Below are 12,231 nucleotides of genomic sequence, written 5' to 3'. Positions count from 1 at the left end.
CGAAACACGACAGTGCAAGCACTGCTGGTTCACGGCAGGATTACCGAGCAAGATGGTGGTAGCAATCCGGGCGGACCTTGCACAAGGTCTTACCACCTGCACTCTATTTCTTAAATCCGTCTCTATTTCTTAAATGTCACAAATATGTTTTCTTTCTTTCTTTAAATACCTACTAATGAAATAAATAAAAAACTTCCTCCACGCTACTTGTTGGAATACTTATTAATAATGGCCGGCGCAGACGGACGGACGGCCGCGCGGCCGCGACATTAGTGATGATGCTAAATAGCGCGCGGTAGGTGCGCGGCCGCGAGTGACGCGCGGACGGCGGTATGCAGTAAGTCGCAAGTGCTGGTGTGTTGTAGCCCGGTACATACGAAGCAATTTTACAAAAAGAAAATGCGCGATTCTAAAAAAAACTACGAAAATCAGGGATAAACTTCATCATCAAAATAATAAAGTTATAAAGAACTCGCCGTTCTCGGTCCACGTAGAATTCGTTAATCACTATCCCGCGGGAACTATGCAATTTTCCTGGATATAAAACTATCCTATGTCCTTCCCCTGGTTACAAACTATATCTTACCAAATTTCATCTTCATTAAATGATTACTCGTTGTTTAGCGTGATAAGTCCCGTTTGTGTTCGTAAATAGGACTGAAAAGCACGAAAATTTAAAACATTATACAATACAATGACAGAGTCATTTAACACCAAAAGATAGTAAGCAGTACGGGAAACAGGTAGGTACCCTATATATATATAAAAAAACTTTCAATCTAATTCTTGACAAAAAAAGTTTATCATGAATACTCGTGGCATCCTGCATAAAGCGATCCAGTCAATAAGTCAGAAGCACCTATCTGCGTAATGTCTCGGAGCATTTGCATATTTTAATGAGCGCTGCTGTGCCTATCTCTTCGGGCTGCGCCTGCGTCTAGCGTAGCCCAGATCTGGACTAGCCTTTTCTAAGCAGCACCCTCGGATGGATGGTATTATGTACATTCCCACATAATATCATCATCAGCCGGAAGACGTTAATCATCATCATCATCATCGTCATCAAACCAGCCGTAGGACGTCCATTGTGTAGGACATATACCTCCCCCATGGACCTCTAGTTGCTTTGATTGAAAGCGGCCTGCAACCTTGAACCCGTGGTTTCAACCAGAGGGCCTACTCCAAAATTCGAAGTTCGTATACCGTCCCTCTTATTAAATAGTAATATGTGTCAGCAGGGCTACTACGAAACTCGAAACTCGAAGTTCGTGTCGTGCGGTCCCTCTGACACTTATACTTTTTAATACGAGAGCGAGAGGGACGGTACGATACGAACTTCGAGTTTCGAGTTTCGTGGTAGCCCTGCAGAGGGAACGGAACGACACGAACTTTGAATTTCTGCCCCGCTGGGCATCCGTCCATCTCGTTGGTGGACGACCTTCGCTGCGCTTGCCGATCCGCAGTCTCCATTCGACGACCACTGCTGAACAAAGGGCTTCTACCTAGAACGCCACGATGGCCATGGCCAGGCCTTCCAATATATGCACTGACGACATCACGAGAGTTACGGGCAAACGGTGGATGTAAGTGGCGTGTTGTCGTTTGTGATGACATTGGTGTCGTTCCACATACCTAGTTTATTTTTGTACAATTCGAACAAAACTGGGAAAGTAAGTGTCGAACTGTCGCTCCGAAGGTTTATAGTTGCATTGAAATCATCCAACCGATTTGGCGATTTAGACTGGGGTATAACTTATAACCCCCCTTTTTTACGTCAGGGTTTAAAAAGCTTTCTCAAGTGACTGTCCGGTGTTATGTACTCGTTAGTTACGTCCTGCAGCGTTTTTCTAATGAACTTTGACACTCCGTTATAATTACTTTCCATGCAAATAAGTTTAAAAGCAACCGAGATAGAATTTAAATTGCTACTAATCAGCATAATAGTGTCATGTTAAGTAGAGCCAGCCAGGTTTTATAAGTGGCGAGGAATTTAGAATATAGACTAAGGCTTAAGTTAAAAAAGTAAAGCCTCAACTCAATCAATTAACAGGTTACTGACGGACTAATTACGGTAAAGGAAAATATCTCTCTAGATATAAGAGAGAGAAAGAAATAGAATGAGAAGGCTTGTGCGAAATGGCGGGACGTATTTAATGTAGGCCGAGATGATGAATTCAATGATTAGTAATTCAGCAACAATCCAACTAGTTTTGGCATTTTCGGAAGAATTTTAAAAATATCATCTACATCGATACATAATAATATGATACCTACTTACAGTCTTTAAGGATCGAACTGTACATAATACCAACCCAGCAAACTCCAGTACCTTGTTGTGTAAGTCACGAACTTAATAATTTACCTTATTGATCATAATTTCCTGTATCTGCTGCCTCTATTAATGTATGTCCTCCGCCATTTTGCATTGTTTTCGTTGTACCTACCCCATCTCTATGAGGGTGGCCCATATTTTTTCTATGTGGGCAAATTCTTAAATGTCTGCGGCGGCGCGGGACCACTGCTTTTAGAGGTACCTAACTACTAAAATCAGTCGCGCTATTGGCCAACTGGCATATTAAGGCGTTGATGGGCAAATTCAAATGCCTAGGCAGACCATTTTGTGGTACCTATTTAGTAACTATTTTTTACGATTTCATGATCTAATGTGCATGTTTAAATCATGCACTTCTATTTTAATAAGGCTACACATACTTGTCACAGCATTCAAAGAGCTTATTTATTATATTCCTGTCTAGTAAATTGTACATCGATTGATAATTAATCTTCTTCATTAAACCGCTGTTCACATACGGGCGTTGCATGAGACCCATCGTATGACGATCTGGCGCCGAATGCGTATGACATTTTTTGGTTTTAAACTTAATGATTTATAAAACAGTGAAAAAGTTGGCTGGCGGTGCAGTCGTGTGCGTAGGGGCCGGGTGTAGGTTCTATTCTGACTAAAAAAGTACGTGGTACTGGTAGATAGGTATAAGTAGTTAAGTATAATATACTTACCTAACTTCGGTGTAGAAAAATAAAATACCTCAAAGCGACTCGCGCTCGACTCGTAGAAAGGGCAAATCGAAACCCTGGGAGGTGGTGATGGTGGTGCTGAAGAAAAAGAACCAAAGCTTTTGTGAAGAATAAAAGATTCGACTCTCGAACTGAATATATTTTTTTTATTCATTAATGCAGTATTTTTGTTATAAAAATCGAAGTTCATTTCATTAGAACAGATTCTATCCTACTACGAGTACCTAGTTAAGTACTATAAAATGTGAAAGTTTGTACATAAGTCTGTTTGTTTGTTAACTATCGTCACGTCTAAACCGCTGAACCGATTCAGATAAAATTCGGTATACAGAGTTTAAGTCCCGGGAAAAGACATAGGATAGTTCTATCCTGGAAAATTGCATAGTTCCCGCGTGTTAGCCATAAAACAATTCTACGCAGACGGAATCGCGGGAAACAGACAGGCTAGTATCTTATAGTTTCAGAGTTACCGATTCGGCCTAATTGGGTCGCCAGGTATGAGTATTAGAGGCAACGACTATACAACAAGTCAATACAATTACTGCTTCGTGATTAGAGGTTTGTGGAAGCGTTAATTAATCCGACGTCTTAGGTCTCATCTCTGATTAAACGCATTTTCGATACATATTTTTATTTGAATATAATATGTATCTTTTGACGAAATACCTACTGAACTATCTCGAAAAATAATCGTACCTACAAATTAACTTGTAGTTAAACTACCTACCTATCTGGTAAGGACACAACACAACATTTTGAAGTATTTTTTTTTTTCATTAAGTACTAGTTACTGGATATTTAAGAATCATAAAACTAGTTAGTAAAGGGAAACCGTGAGTAAAAAAAAAGCCGTAGCGATAGTAACCCTAATTATTCCCACAGTAAAGCTACCCCGACATGAGCGGGCAAATGATCATTTTATTTTTCGATTCGGCTGCGGTCCGAGCCCCGACTACCCAAGAATTAATAACATTGCCCACCGCGACAATCTACGGCTCTTTTTGAGTGCACCGTCATTTTTGTGCATTTTTTTTCTATCCGTCGATAGTTTTTTGCGGTCGTTGACCACCGCTTTTATGAATACACAGGGTTTTTTAATGGTCCGTGTTCTGTTCGCGGCACGTGGACGGACTTTGTTATTGCTTGGAAGCTTGAACTTAATTGAGGCTGGCGGAAGTTTGTACAAGTTTTTGGATAAGAATTGATTGTAGGTTTACTTCGGTTCATCATAACATTATCACACTTTACTTTTGACGTATTACGTGATCGTTATAAAAGTCTAATGAGACTACGATTCCACCAAAGATGTGCCAGGATGTATTGCAAGGAATATGTTTTTCATGAACCAATAGAAACGCTTCATTTACCTATCCCCATACAGCACAACTCTGGTGGAAACAGCTGAGCGGAGCGAGGCGAGGTACATGCAGCATTTCTATTGGTTCATGAAAAACATATTCCTTTCAATACACCCTGGCACATCTCTGGTGGAAATGGAGCCTAAAATATTAACATCCAGTCCTCGCGGTCACGCATTTATTTTTTTACTAGGTTCTGTAGATACTAATATGATGTTAATACTGTTCAATGAAAGCGTATTATCTTTTGTAATTTTATTATAGAACCGTTTAACCCTGGCTGCTGGAATACAAGTCTTCTAGACCCCCTTGCATCCGTTCGGTACCTATTTAAATTTGAAATATTGAAAATAGAACTGGGTTGAGTGCATAATCATTCATTTTTACTTTTTAGTTGTCTTTTTTGGCGGCGTTTGTTTAGGCGTTTTTTTGATTTGTCGGGGGATTTTTAAAATTTTAATTGAAGTTTTTTTATTTCATGGTTTTTAACTGGTATATAAAAACTGGTATTTTTTTAAGTGTACTAGTGTGTTGGATATCCTGGCTGCAGCATCAGCTCATCGTGTTGCCACCATTGCATTGTATGTAGAATCAAAAGGAATCAAACACGACATATCTGCTATTATTTTTTCAAGAGTATACTGGTGTGCTGGATATCCTGGCTGCAGTATCAGCTCGTCGTGTTGCCACCACTGCATTGTGTGTAGAATCAATGACTGCTCAAAATTAATCCAAACACGACATATGTGCTATTATTTTTTATAGAGTGTACTAGTGTGCTGGATATCCTGGCTGCAGCATCAGCTCATCCTGTTGCCACCATTGCATTGTATGTTTTTTTTATTCGACTGGATGGCAAACGAGCAAGTGGGTCTCCTGATGGTAAGAGATCACCACCGCCCATAAACATCTGTAACACCAGGGGATGTAGAATCAAATACTGATCAAAACGAATCCAAACACGATATATCTGCTATGGTTTTATCAAGAGTGTACCTATTAGTAGTTTTATTATTATTAGTGTTCTGGATATCCTGGCTGAGAATTCCATAATCTTGCATAGTCATATAGCATACCTACATGGGTGTTTCAAATTTTAGGTCTCAAATATGTTTGAAAGTAAAGTAAATACCCATTATGCGTCTAAGATTCCTACCGCAGCGAACAAAAGAGCTGATGATCTTGAAACGGCTGAACCAATTTTGATAAAACATGTCTAAGAACCATCGCTAGAAAACCTGCTTTCAAATAAAAACAAAACGCATTCAAATCGGGCCACTCGTTTAAGAGCTACGTTGCGCAGACAGACACACACACACACACACACACACACACATATACACACACATACGCAGACACATAGCATTCAAACTTATAACACCCCTCTTTTTTCGTCGGGGGTTAAAAACTGAAGACATGTGACATAATTTTCTACCGTACATAAGTCTATCGGACCGTCTGGCTGATATTGCTAATTTAGTTTGTCTTCAGTATTGTGATAATATACTGAGCGGCAAAAAATCTGGCCCTCAAATGTATGCAGTACTCGTAATAGATAATTTTGAATGTAGAGTGGGCCAAATTTTGTGTTGCTGAGTAGGTATATGTATATTCATCATCTCAGCCTATACGTCCCACTGCTGGGCAGAGGCCTCCTCTCAGAACAAGAGGGCTTGGGCCATAGTTCCCACGCGGGCCCAGTGCGGATCGGTAACTTCACACGCACCATTGAATTGCTTCGCAGGTTTGTGCCGGTTTCCTCAAGATGTTTTCCTTCACCGCAAAGCTCGTGGTAAACTTCAAATGTAATTCCGCACATGAATTTCGAAAAACTCAGCGGTGCGAGCCGGGGTTTGAACCCACGACCCTCTGCTTGAGAGGCGATAGGTCAAACCACTAGGCCACCACGGCTTAATCTTAATTTCTTACAATACCGGCCAGACGATCCGATAGACTTATGTACGATAAGATAACCTAAAGAACCAAAGTTGGAAAACCCTGGACTTTTTCACTTCAAAGTTCAATATATTAAAAACGGCTGAACCGATTTTGATGAAACATGTCTAAGAACCATCGCTAGAAAACCGGCTTTCAAATAAAAAAAAACGAATTCAAATCGGTCCACCCGTTTAAGAGCTACGGTACCACAGACATACACACAAAATTATGTCACAGGTCTTCAATTTTATGATAACACTATCAGAATTCTCAGGAGTGCAATTCCTTGTGTTTGTGTTCCCTGGTCGCTTCATCTGGCCGTTTTCAAATCTAGGCTGAATGGGCATTTATGGCGCACCATCTTAGTCCGTGTCTTCGCTTACCAACAGGCGTGACTGTGAACAAACGCAAGCCTCTGCGAAAAAAATCACAAGTATCACAACAAAACTAATTAAAGATGCACAACACACACCTGTTCCAATTACCCCAACAGCTCGCAAATTAAACGTCGACGCTAAACAAAACGCGGAGCCAATCGTTCATTCCGCAAACAATTCGTTCACTCATTCATCCGTTCACTCAACAACGGGACCGATCGAAAATTATCACTTTCGAGCACTTAAACGCAAATGTGTCGAAATACACCGCGTGGCGATATGGTATCAGGCAATCAGGGTTACAGTGGGCTAGGTTACTGAATTACATTTTTATTGCGGTATTTTGGCTTCGATTTTATCACTAGGTAGTTAACAAAGATGGAGTCCTTACTTTATTGTTAAATGGGAATTTGTTTTATTTAATCACGAAACTTTCTGTTATAATTAGACAAAATCAAAAAGAAAACGGAAAATACTCTGTAGGTATTAAGTTTCAGTCAACTATTACTCAGTACTTGTAAAACATAGTTAATATGTAATAGTTTTCGATTTAAGTACCTATCAAAGTATGTTTTTTTAAGCAAACAGCTGAGCTTATTGGAGGAGGAGGGGGGGGGAACGATAGAGGAGTGCTTATACGTCATAGTTTTTATCGCGTAAAATTGCATAGTTCCCACGGAACGGAGTCATAGGTAAAAGCTATTTTGATATAAAATACACAGGGACTCCTATCCATAGGATCCAGAGCCGTAGACTCTTGTTTATAAGTTTTTTATGCAATGATTTATTATCATTTTTTTTTCTCATTTAAATACAATAGGTACGTGACGACCGGATGGCCAAGTGGTTAGAGAAGCTGACTACGAAGCTCGAGGTCCTGGGTTCGATTCCGGGCCGGGGCAGATTATGAATAATACGAATGTGTGTTTTCGGGTCTTGGATGTTTAATATGTATTTTTTATATAAGTAAGTTTATCCATTGCCTAGTATTCATAGTATAGTCACCAGCATTAATATCTGCCACAGCGGAGCATGCAAAATTTTCTGACTCGTCCTTCCAGCCCTAGAAATAGAGTCGTATCATATATTTACGCACACTTGTTGTATCAGATATTTGGTGCTGGTGACTGCTTTGATTAGTTTGGGACTGGGTCAATTGGTGTCAAGTGCCCCATGATATTATTATTATTATTTCCTCCATTAAAGAGGATGGGGATGGGTGGATTACAGACAAAGGTTAGTTCTGTGTTTTCAATCATAAGCGGACCTGCCGTCCGCCACGCTATTGTGTTTATATTGCAGTAATCAATTCTTTGAACCCCCGTCAATGAGCGAGATGCGATTCCGCTGTTGTGTCACTTAACTGCTAACCCTATACTTGCTGAGCTGATCAGTTGCATTTGCAGTGCACTGGCGAGGACAATAACGAGGTAGAGTGCTGGTTAAAATTGGATATGTTTTGTTACTTTAACCCGTGACGTTATATTAAGTGCCGCCAGATTTGAGGTCTCACACACAAGAACATGCCGTGTAATGACAGCGGGATTTTGACATTCCCTCATTCATTTCATTCATTCTTTTTTTATGCAATCAGTTCTTCATGTAGCTGCGTGTAATCATTCACTTCAACTCTCGTGACACGGTACTATTATGTAAGTTTGACGTTATCTGTGCCTTTGGCATCATAGCTTCGAAACGATTGGATGGTTCTTTCGATAGGAAGCTAGTTTTACCGAGATGGTTGAAGGTACATTTCATCGAAATCGCTTCAATTGTTTATGAGATATTGAAGTTTGAAATGACAGTAGCAGTTTTTCGAGTTTGTTAATAAAACTAAAAAAAATGCACGGACGCGTCATACGTAAAAAAAGACATAGGCATATAATATATATATACATGGATATGGTTTTTTTTTTAATCGACTGGATGGCAAACGAGCAAGTGGGCCTCCTGATGGTAAGAGATCACCACCGCTCACAAACATCTGCAACACCAGGGGTATTGCAGATGCGTTGCCAACCTAGAGGCCTAAGATGGAATACCTCAAGTGCCAGTAATGACATAGACACAGACAGACAATATCTAAATGTTAAAGAAGTTCCGCGTGAGCAATCGATATTTCCCATACCATTTTAAAGTATTTAATTCTTCCATAATGACTATCGGCCGCGAGCCAGGGGCGCATATCTCGTTGGAATTAAGTCGCATTAGCATACGTAATGACTCGCCTTATCGCACCCTTAATTGCGACCTAATGAATCAAGTGCTTATTGACGCCGCCGCTAGAATAACGGTAAATGCTGCTTACGGATCGCGATTATAATTCTTGATTGCTTCGCGATTAGGGCTTTGATGTTGGCACTTTTGTCGGTTCGTTCGTCGAAAAACTGGCCAAGCGTGAGTTAGGCTCCATACAGATTGGTAGGTAAGGAACATCCTGCGGTAGGTGTAATTTTGGATTGGTTACCAGTGGTGTAGCGTCAGATATTTCCGTAAAAGCCGGAGCCAAGATCGCATGCACCTAAGTATTCGTAACGAAAACGTGGAATTTTGGCACGTGAAAAGAAAGAAATATAAAACAAGAAAATTATTTGATTATCATGATTCCGCAATCGGTAGAACTATCGTTATGTCATAAAATTTTGTTTTAACAAAATCATGATCATGAGAAGTTAAATAGCATGAAAATAATAAGGTATTAAGTACTCGTGGTCAAGAAAAATAGTCAATTTTCGTTACGTTTTGGACGGAAATATATTTTTTTTTTTTTTTTAAGAGGGTTTAAATCAATTATCTCATTTGCGACCTTGAGAGTTTATATCGTGTAATATAATAAAAAAAAATTAAACCTCTAGGTGTTATCAGTTTTTTTTATCAGCGTTCCAAATTTTAAACGTCCAAATTGGTCAAAATTCGCGGCCTTACCCAAATAATGTCCCGTAGTCCTATTTGGGCGGCCGGTGGGCCACTGTTGGTTAGATAAACAGACAAAAATATATATTTTCTCAAAAATGTCCGTTAAAGTTGACATTATTCTTTACATATCAGAAGGTGAAGTGCATAGTTTATGGTCAGCGAAAAATTAAAAAGTTAAAAAAGATTGCAGGCGCGCTAGCTCGATAATAATGAATTAGCGCGCCTGCAATCAGTCACATTTTTTTTTTAAAGTTAAAAAGGCCATGGAAATGTTGGCACAAGTCGTATACAGCCAAGTCGCCGGTATCAGATATTTTGTTGGAACTCCGGACTTTTTCTATTGGGTCTGAAATAGCTTGTGTTGTTTTCGGTGGAAAAATACACCTACAGTTTATTTTTAATGAAAAAGGCGGGAAAGCATAAGAAAAATATTGGAATAACATTAAATTTTATAATATATTTTGAGAAAAAGTTTATTCTATTTCAGAATTATTCACCATTTTTGAGAAAAGCTTTATATTAGTCTCGGCTGGAATAGCAATTGCTGGCTTCGATTAGTTAAACGGACTCGCAAGCTCGTCCGTTTAATACTCATAGTCAGCCAGCAATTGCCTACTTCCAGGCCACGACAATAATCTACTATTTTAGACATTTCTTATTGATTATGCTATAAAAGCTACCTTTATACCAAATTTCAAGTTTCTCGGACAACTATAAGTACTGCCACTGCCACTAATGCCTGACACAAAAGCGTGCATAAATAGCTGATGACTCTATTCCTAGGGTCGGTAGGATGTCGGATATTTTTCCATGCTCCGCTGTGACTGTGACAGACATTATGCAGATGACTGTACCTTATAGGTTTTGACTTCCCGGCAATGGAAACACCGCTTTTAATGACTCTTTCTTTTGGTTACGTTGACTTAAAAGTTTTTTTTTTATTGTTCCAAGGGGTCGCCGACCTGAGTATTTGTAATTAATTTCAGCTGGTTACCTCACGCTTCTTGAGAGACAAACAAAGTGATTCTAAAAGGATTCATTTTTGCCGACTGAGGTACGGTACTTGGAAAAAAGATTTATCTTTTACTAGCAGTTACCGCGACTCCGTCCGCGCGGAATAAGTTTTTCGCTATCCCGCGGGAACTATCCAATTTTCCGGGATAAAAACTATCCAGTGTCCTTCTCTGTGACTCAAACTATCTGTACTTATAGGTACTGAATTCTATCTAAATCGGTTCAGCGGTTTATACGTGATGAAGTAACAAACAAACAAACGAGTAACCAAACAAACGAGTAAACAAACAAACAAGACTTACAAACTTTCGCATTTATAATATTAGTGGGATTTTAGTAGGATTTTACAAGCTCTTTTGCTCTCTGTCAAAAAAAGGCGGTCCTTTTTTTGTACAAACTTCAAGTCATTCCGATAGCTAGAAGTGGATTAAATTCGACATACATACTTATAAAGGAACTTTGTCCCTCTGTCTGTCTGTCAAGATATTTTTTCTCATCAACGCGTGAAGGCATCATGAATCATGATTGATTAATATAGGGTCTTAAATTGTCTTGATGGACTCAAAAGTTTTTCCGACACTTGTTAAGGTAGTGTGGTCCAAGATGCTCCTATTGTCCTTATAATTACTTGGTTTCTAATGTAAATTTCACGTTCTCTCTCATCTTACCTTATAAGTAAGTTTGTTATCTAGTTCCGAAATGTAATCCAGGCAAATGGCAGCAGGATTATTATTTTACCCAATTGCTAGAACGAACTCTTTTTACTCAGCATATGCTTAGTGTATAGCCGGAAAAAAATTCTACCCCAATCCATACTAATATTATAAATGCGAAAGTGTGTGTGTTTGTATGTTTGTCCGTCTTGATTTTTGACATACAGATAGTTTATTGGAGAAAGAGGTACATAAGCTACTTTTTATTTCGAAAAAATGCACAGTTCCCGAGGGAACAGCGTGCGAAAAGTGAATTCCACGCGGGCAAAGCCGCGGGCAAAAGCTAGTATTTCATAAAAAAAGACACGCAAATAAACATAAGAAATTTAGTCACATCGCATATCATTTTAGGTCCTTTACAAATATCGGAAGCTTAATAAAGGTAATCGCTTTCCACGTGTCATAGATACAAAATGTCTTACGCGAAAAACTAGTCCCAATTAGGACTAACCCCGCTTTCTCACGTAATTGATTAATTTGAAAATCGAACGCACAACTCTTGCGCAGCGCCATAAACATCAGAGCTGACGCTACCGTTTTGCACAGTCCACCGAGCCGCAAGCAGGTTTCCGATACATTGCGCCGGTGGCTTATTAACCGCTGTGCAGTAGTAAGCTTGACCGCGCTATGAACAGATAATTCATTCGCCGCATCGCCGATCGCGCGCTTTCGTGGTGTGGTTGGTAGTGACGCGCTGCTACCGTTTCACGTCGTCGGCGGAGGCGCGTGCAGTAACTTTGTCGCGGCGTCTGTTGTTAATTTATTTAATTTGCGCACTGCACTGGCTGTAAGCGTGTGCGGTCACAGTGTATTTTTTTGGTTTATGTGAGCAAGTTCGCTTACTTTTTCGTGCATATGTGGTAAGGTCAATTTCGCAAA

Source organism: Choristoneura fumiferana, chromosome 17, assembly GCF_025370935.1.
Source record: "Choristoneura fumiferana chromosome 17, NRCan_CFum_1, whole genome shotgun sequence".
Lineage (NCBI taxonomy): Eukaryota > Metazoa > Arthropoda > Insecta > Lepidoptera > Tortricidae > Choristoneura > Choristoneura fumiferana.
This window is presented reverse-complemented; position numbering follows the sequence as displayed.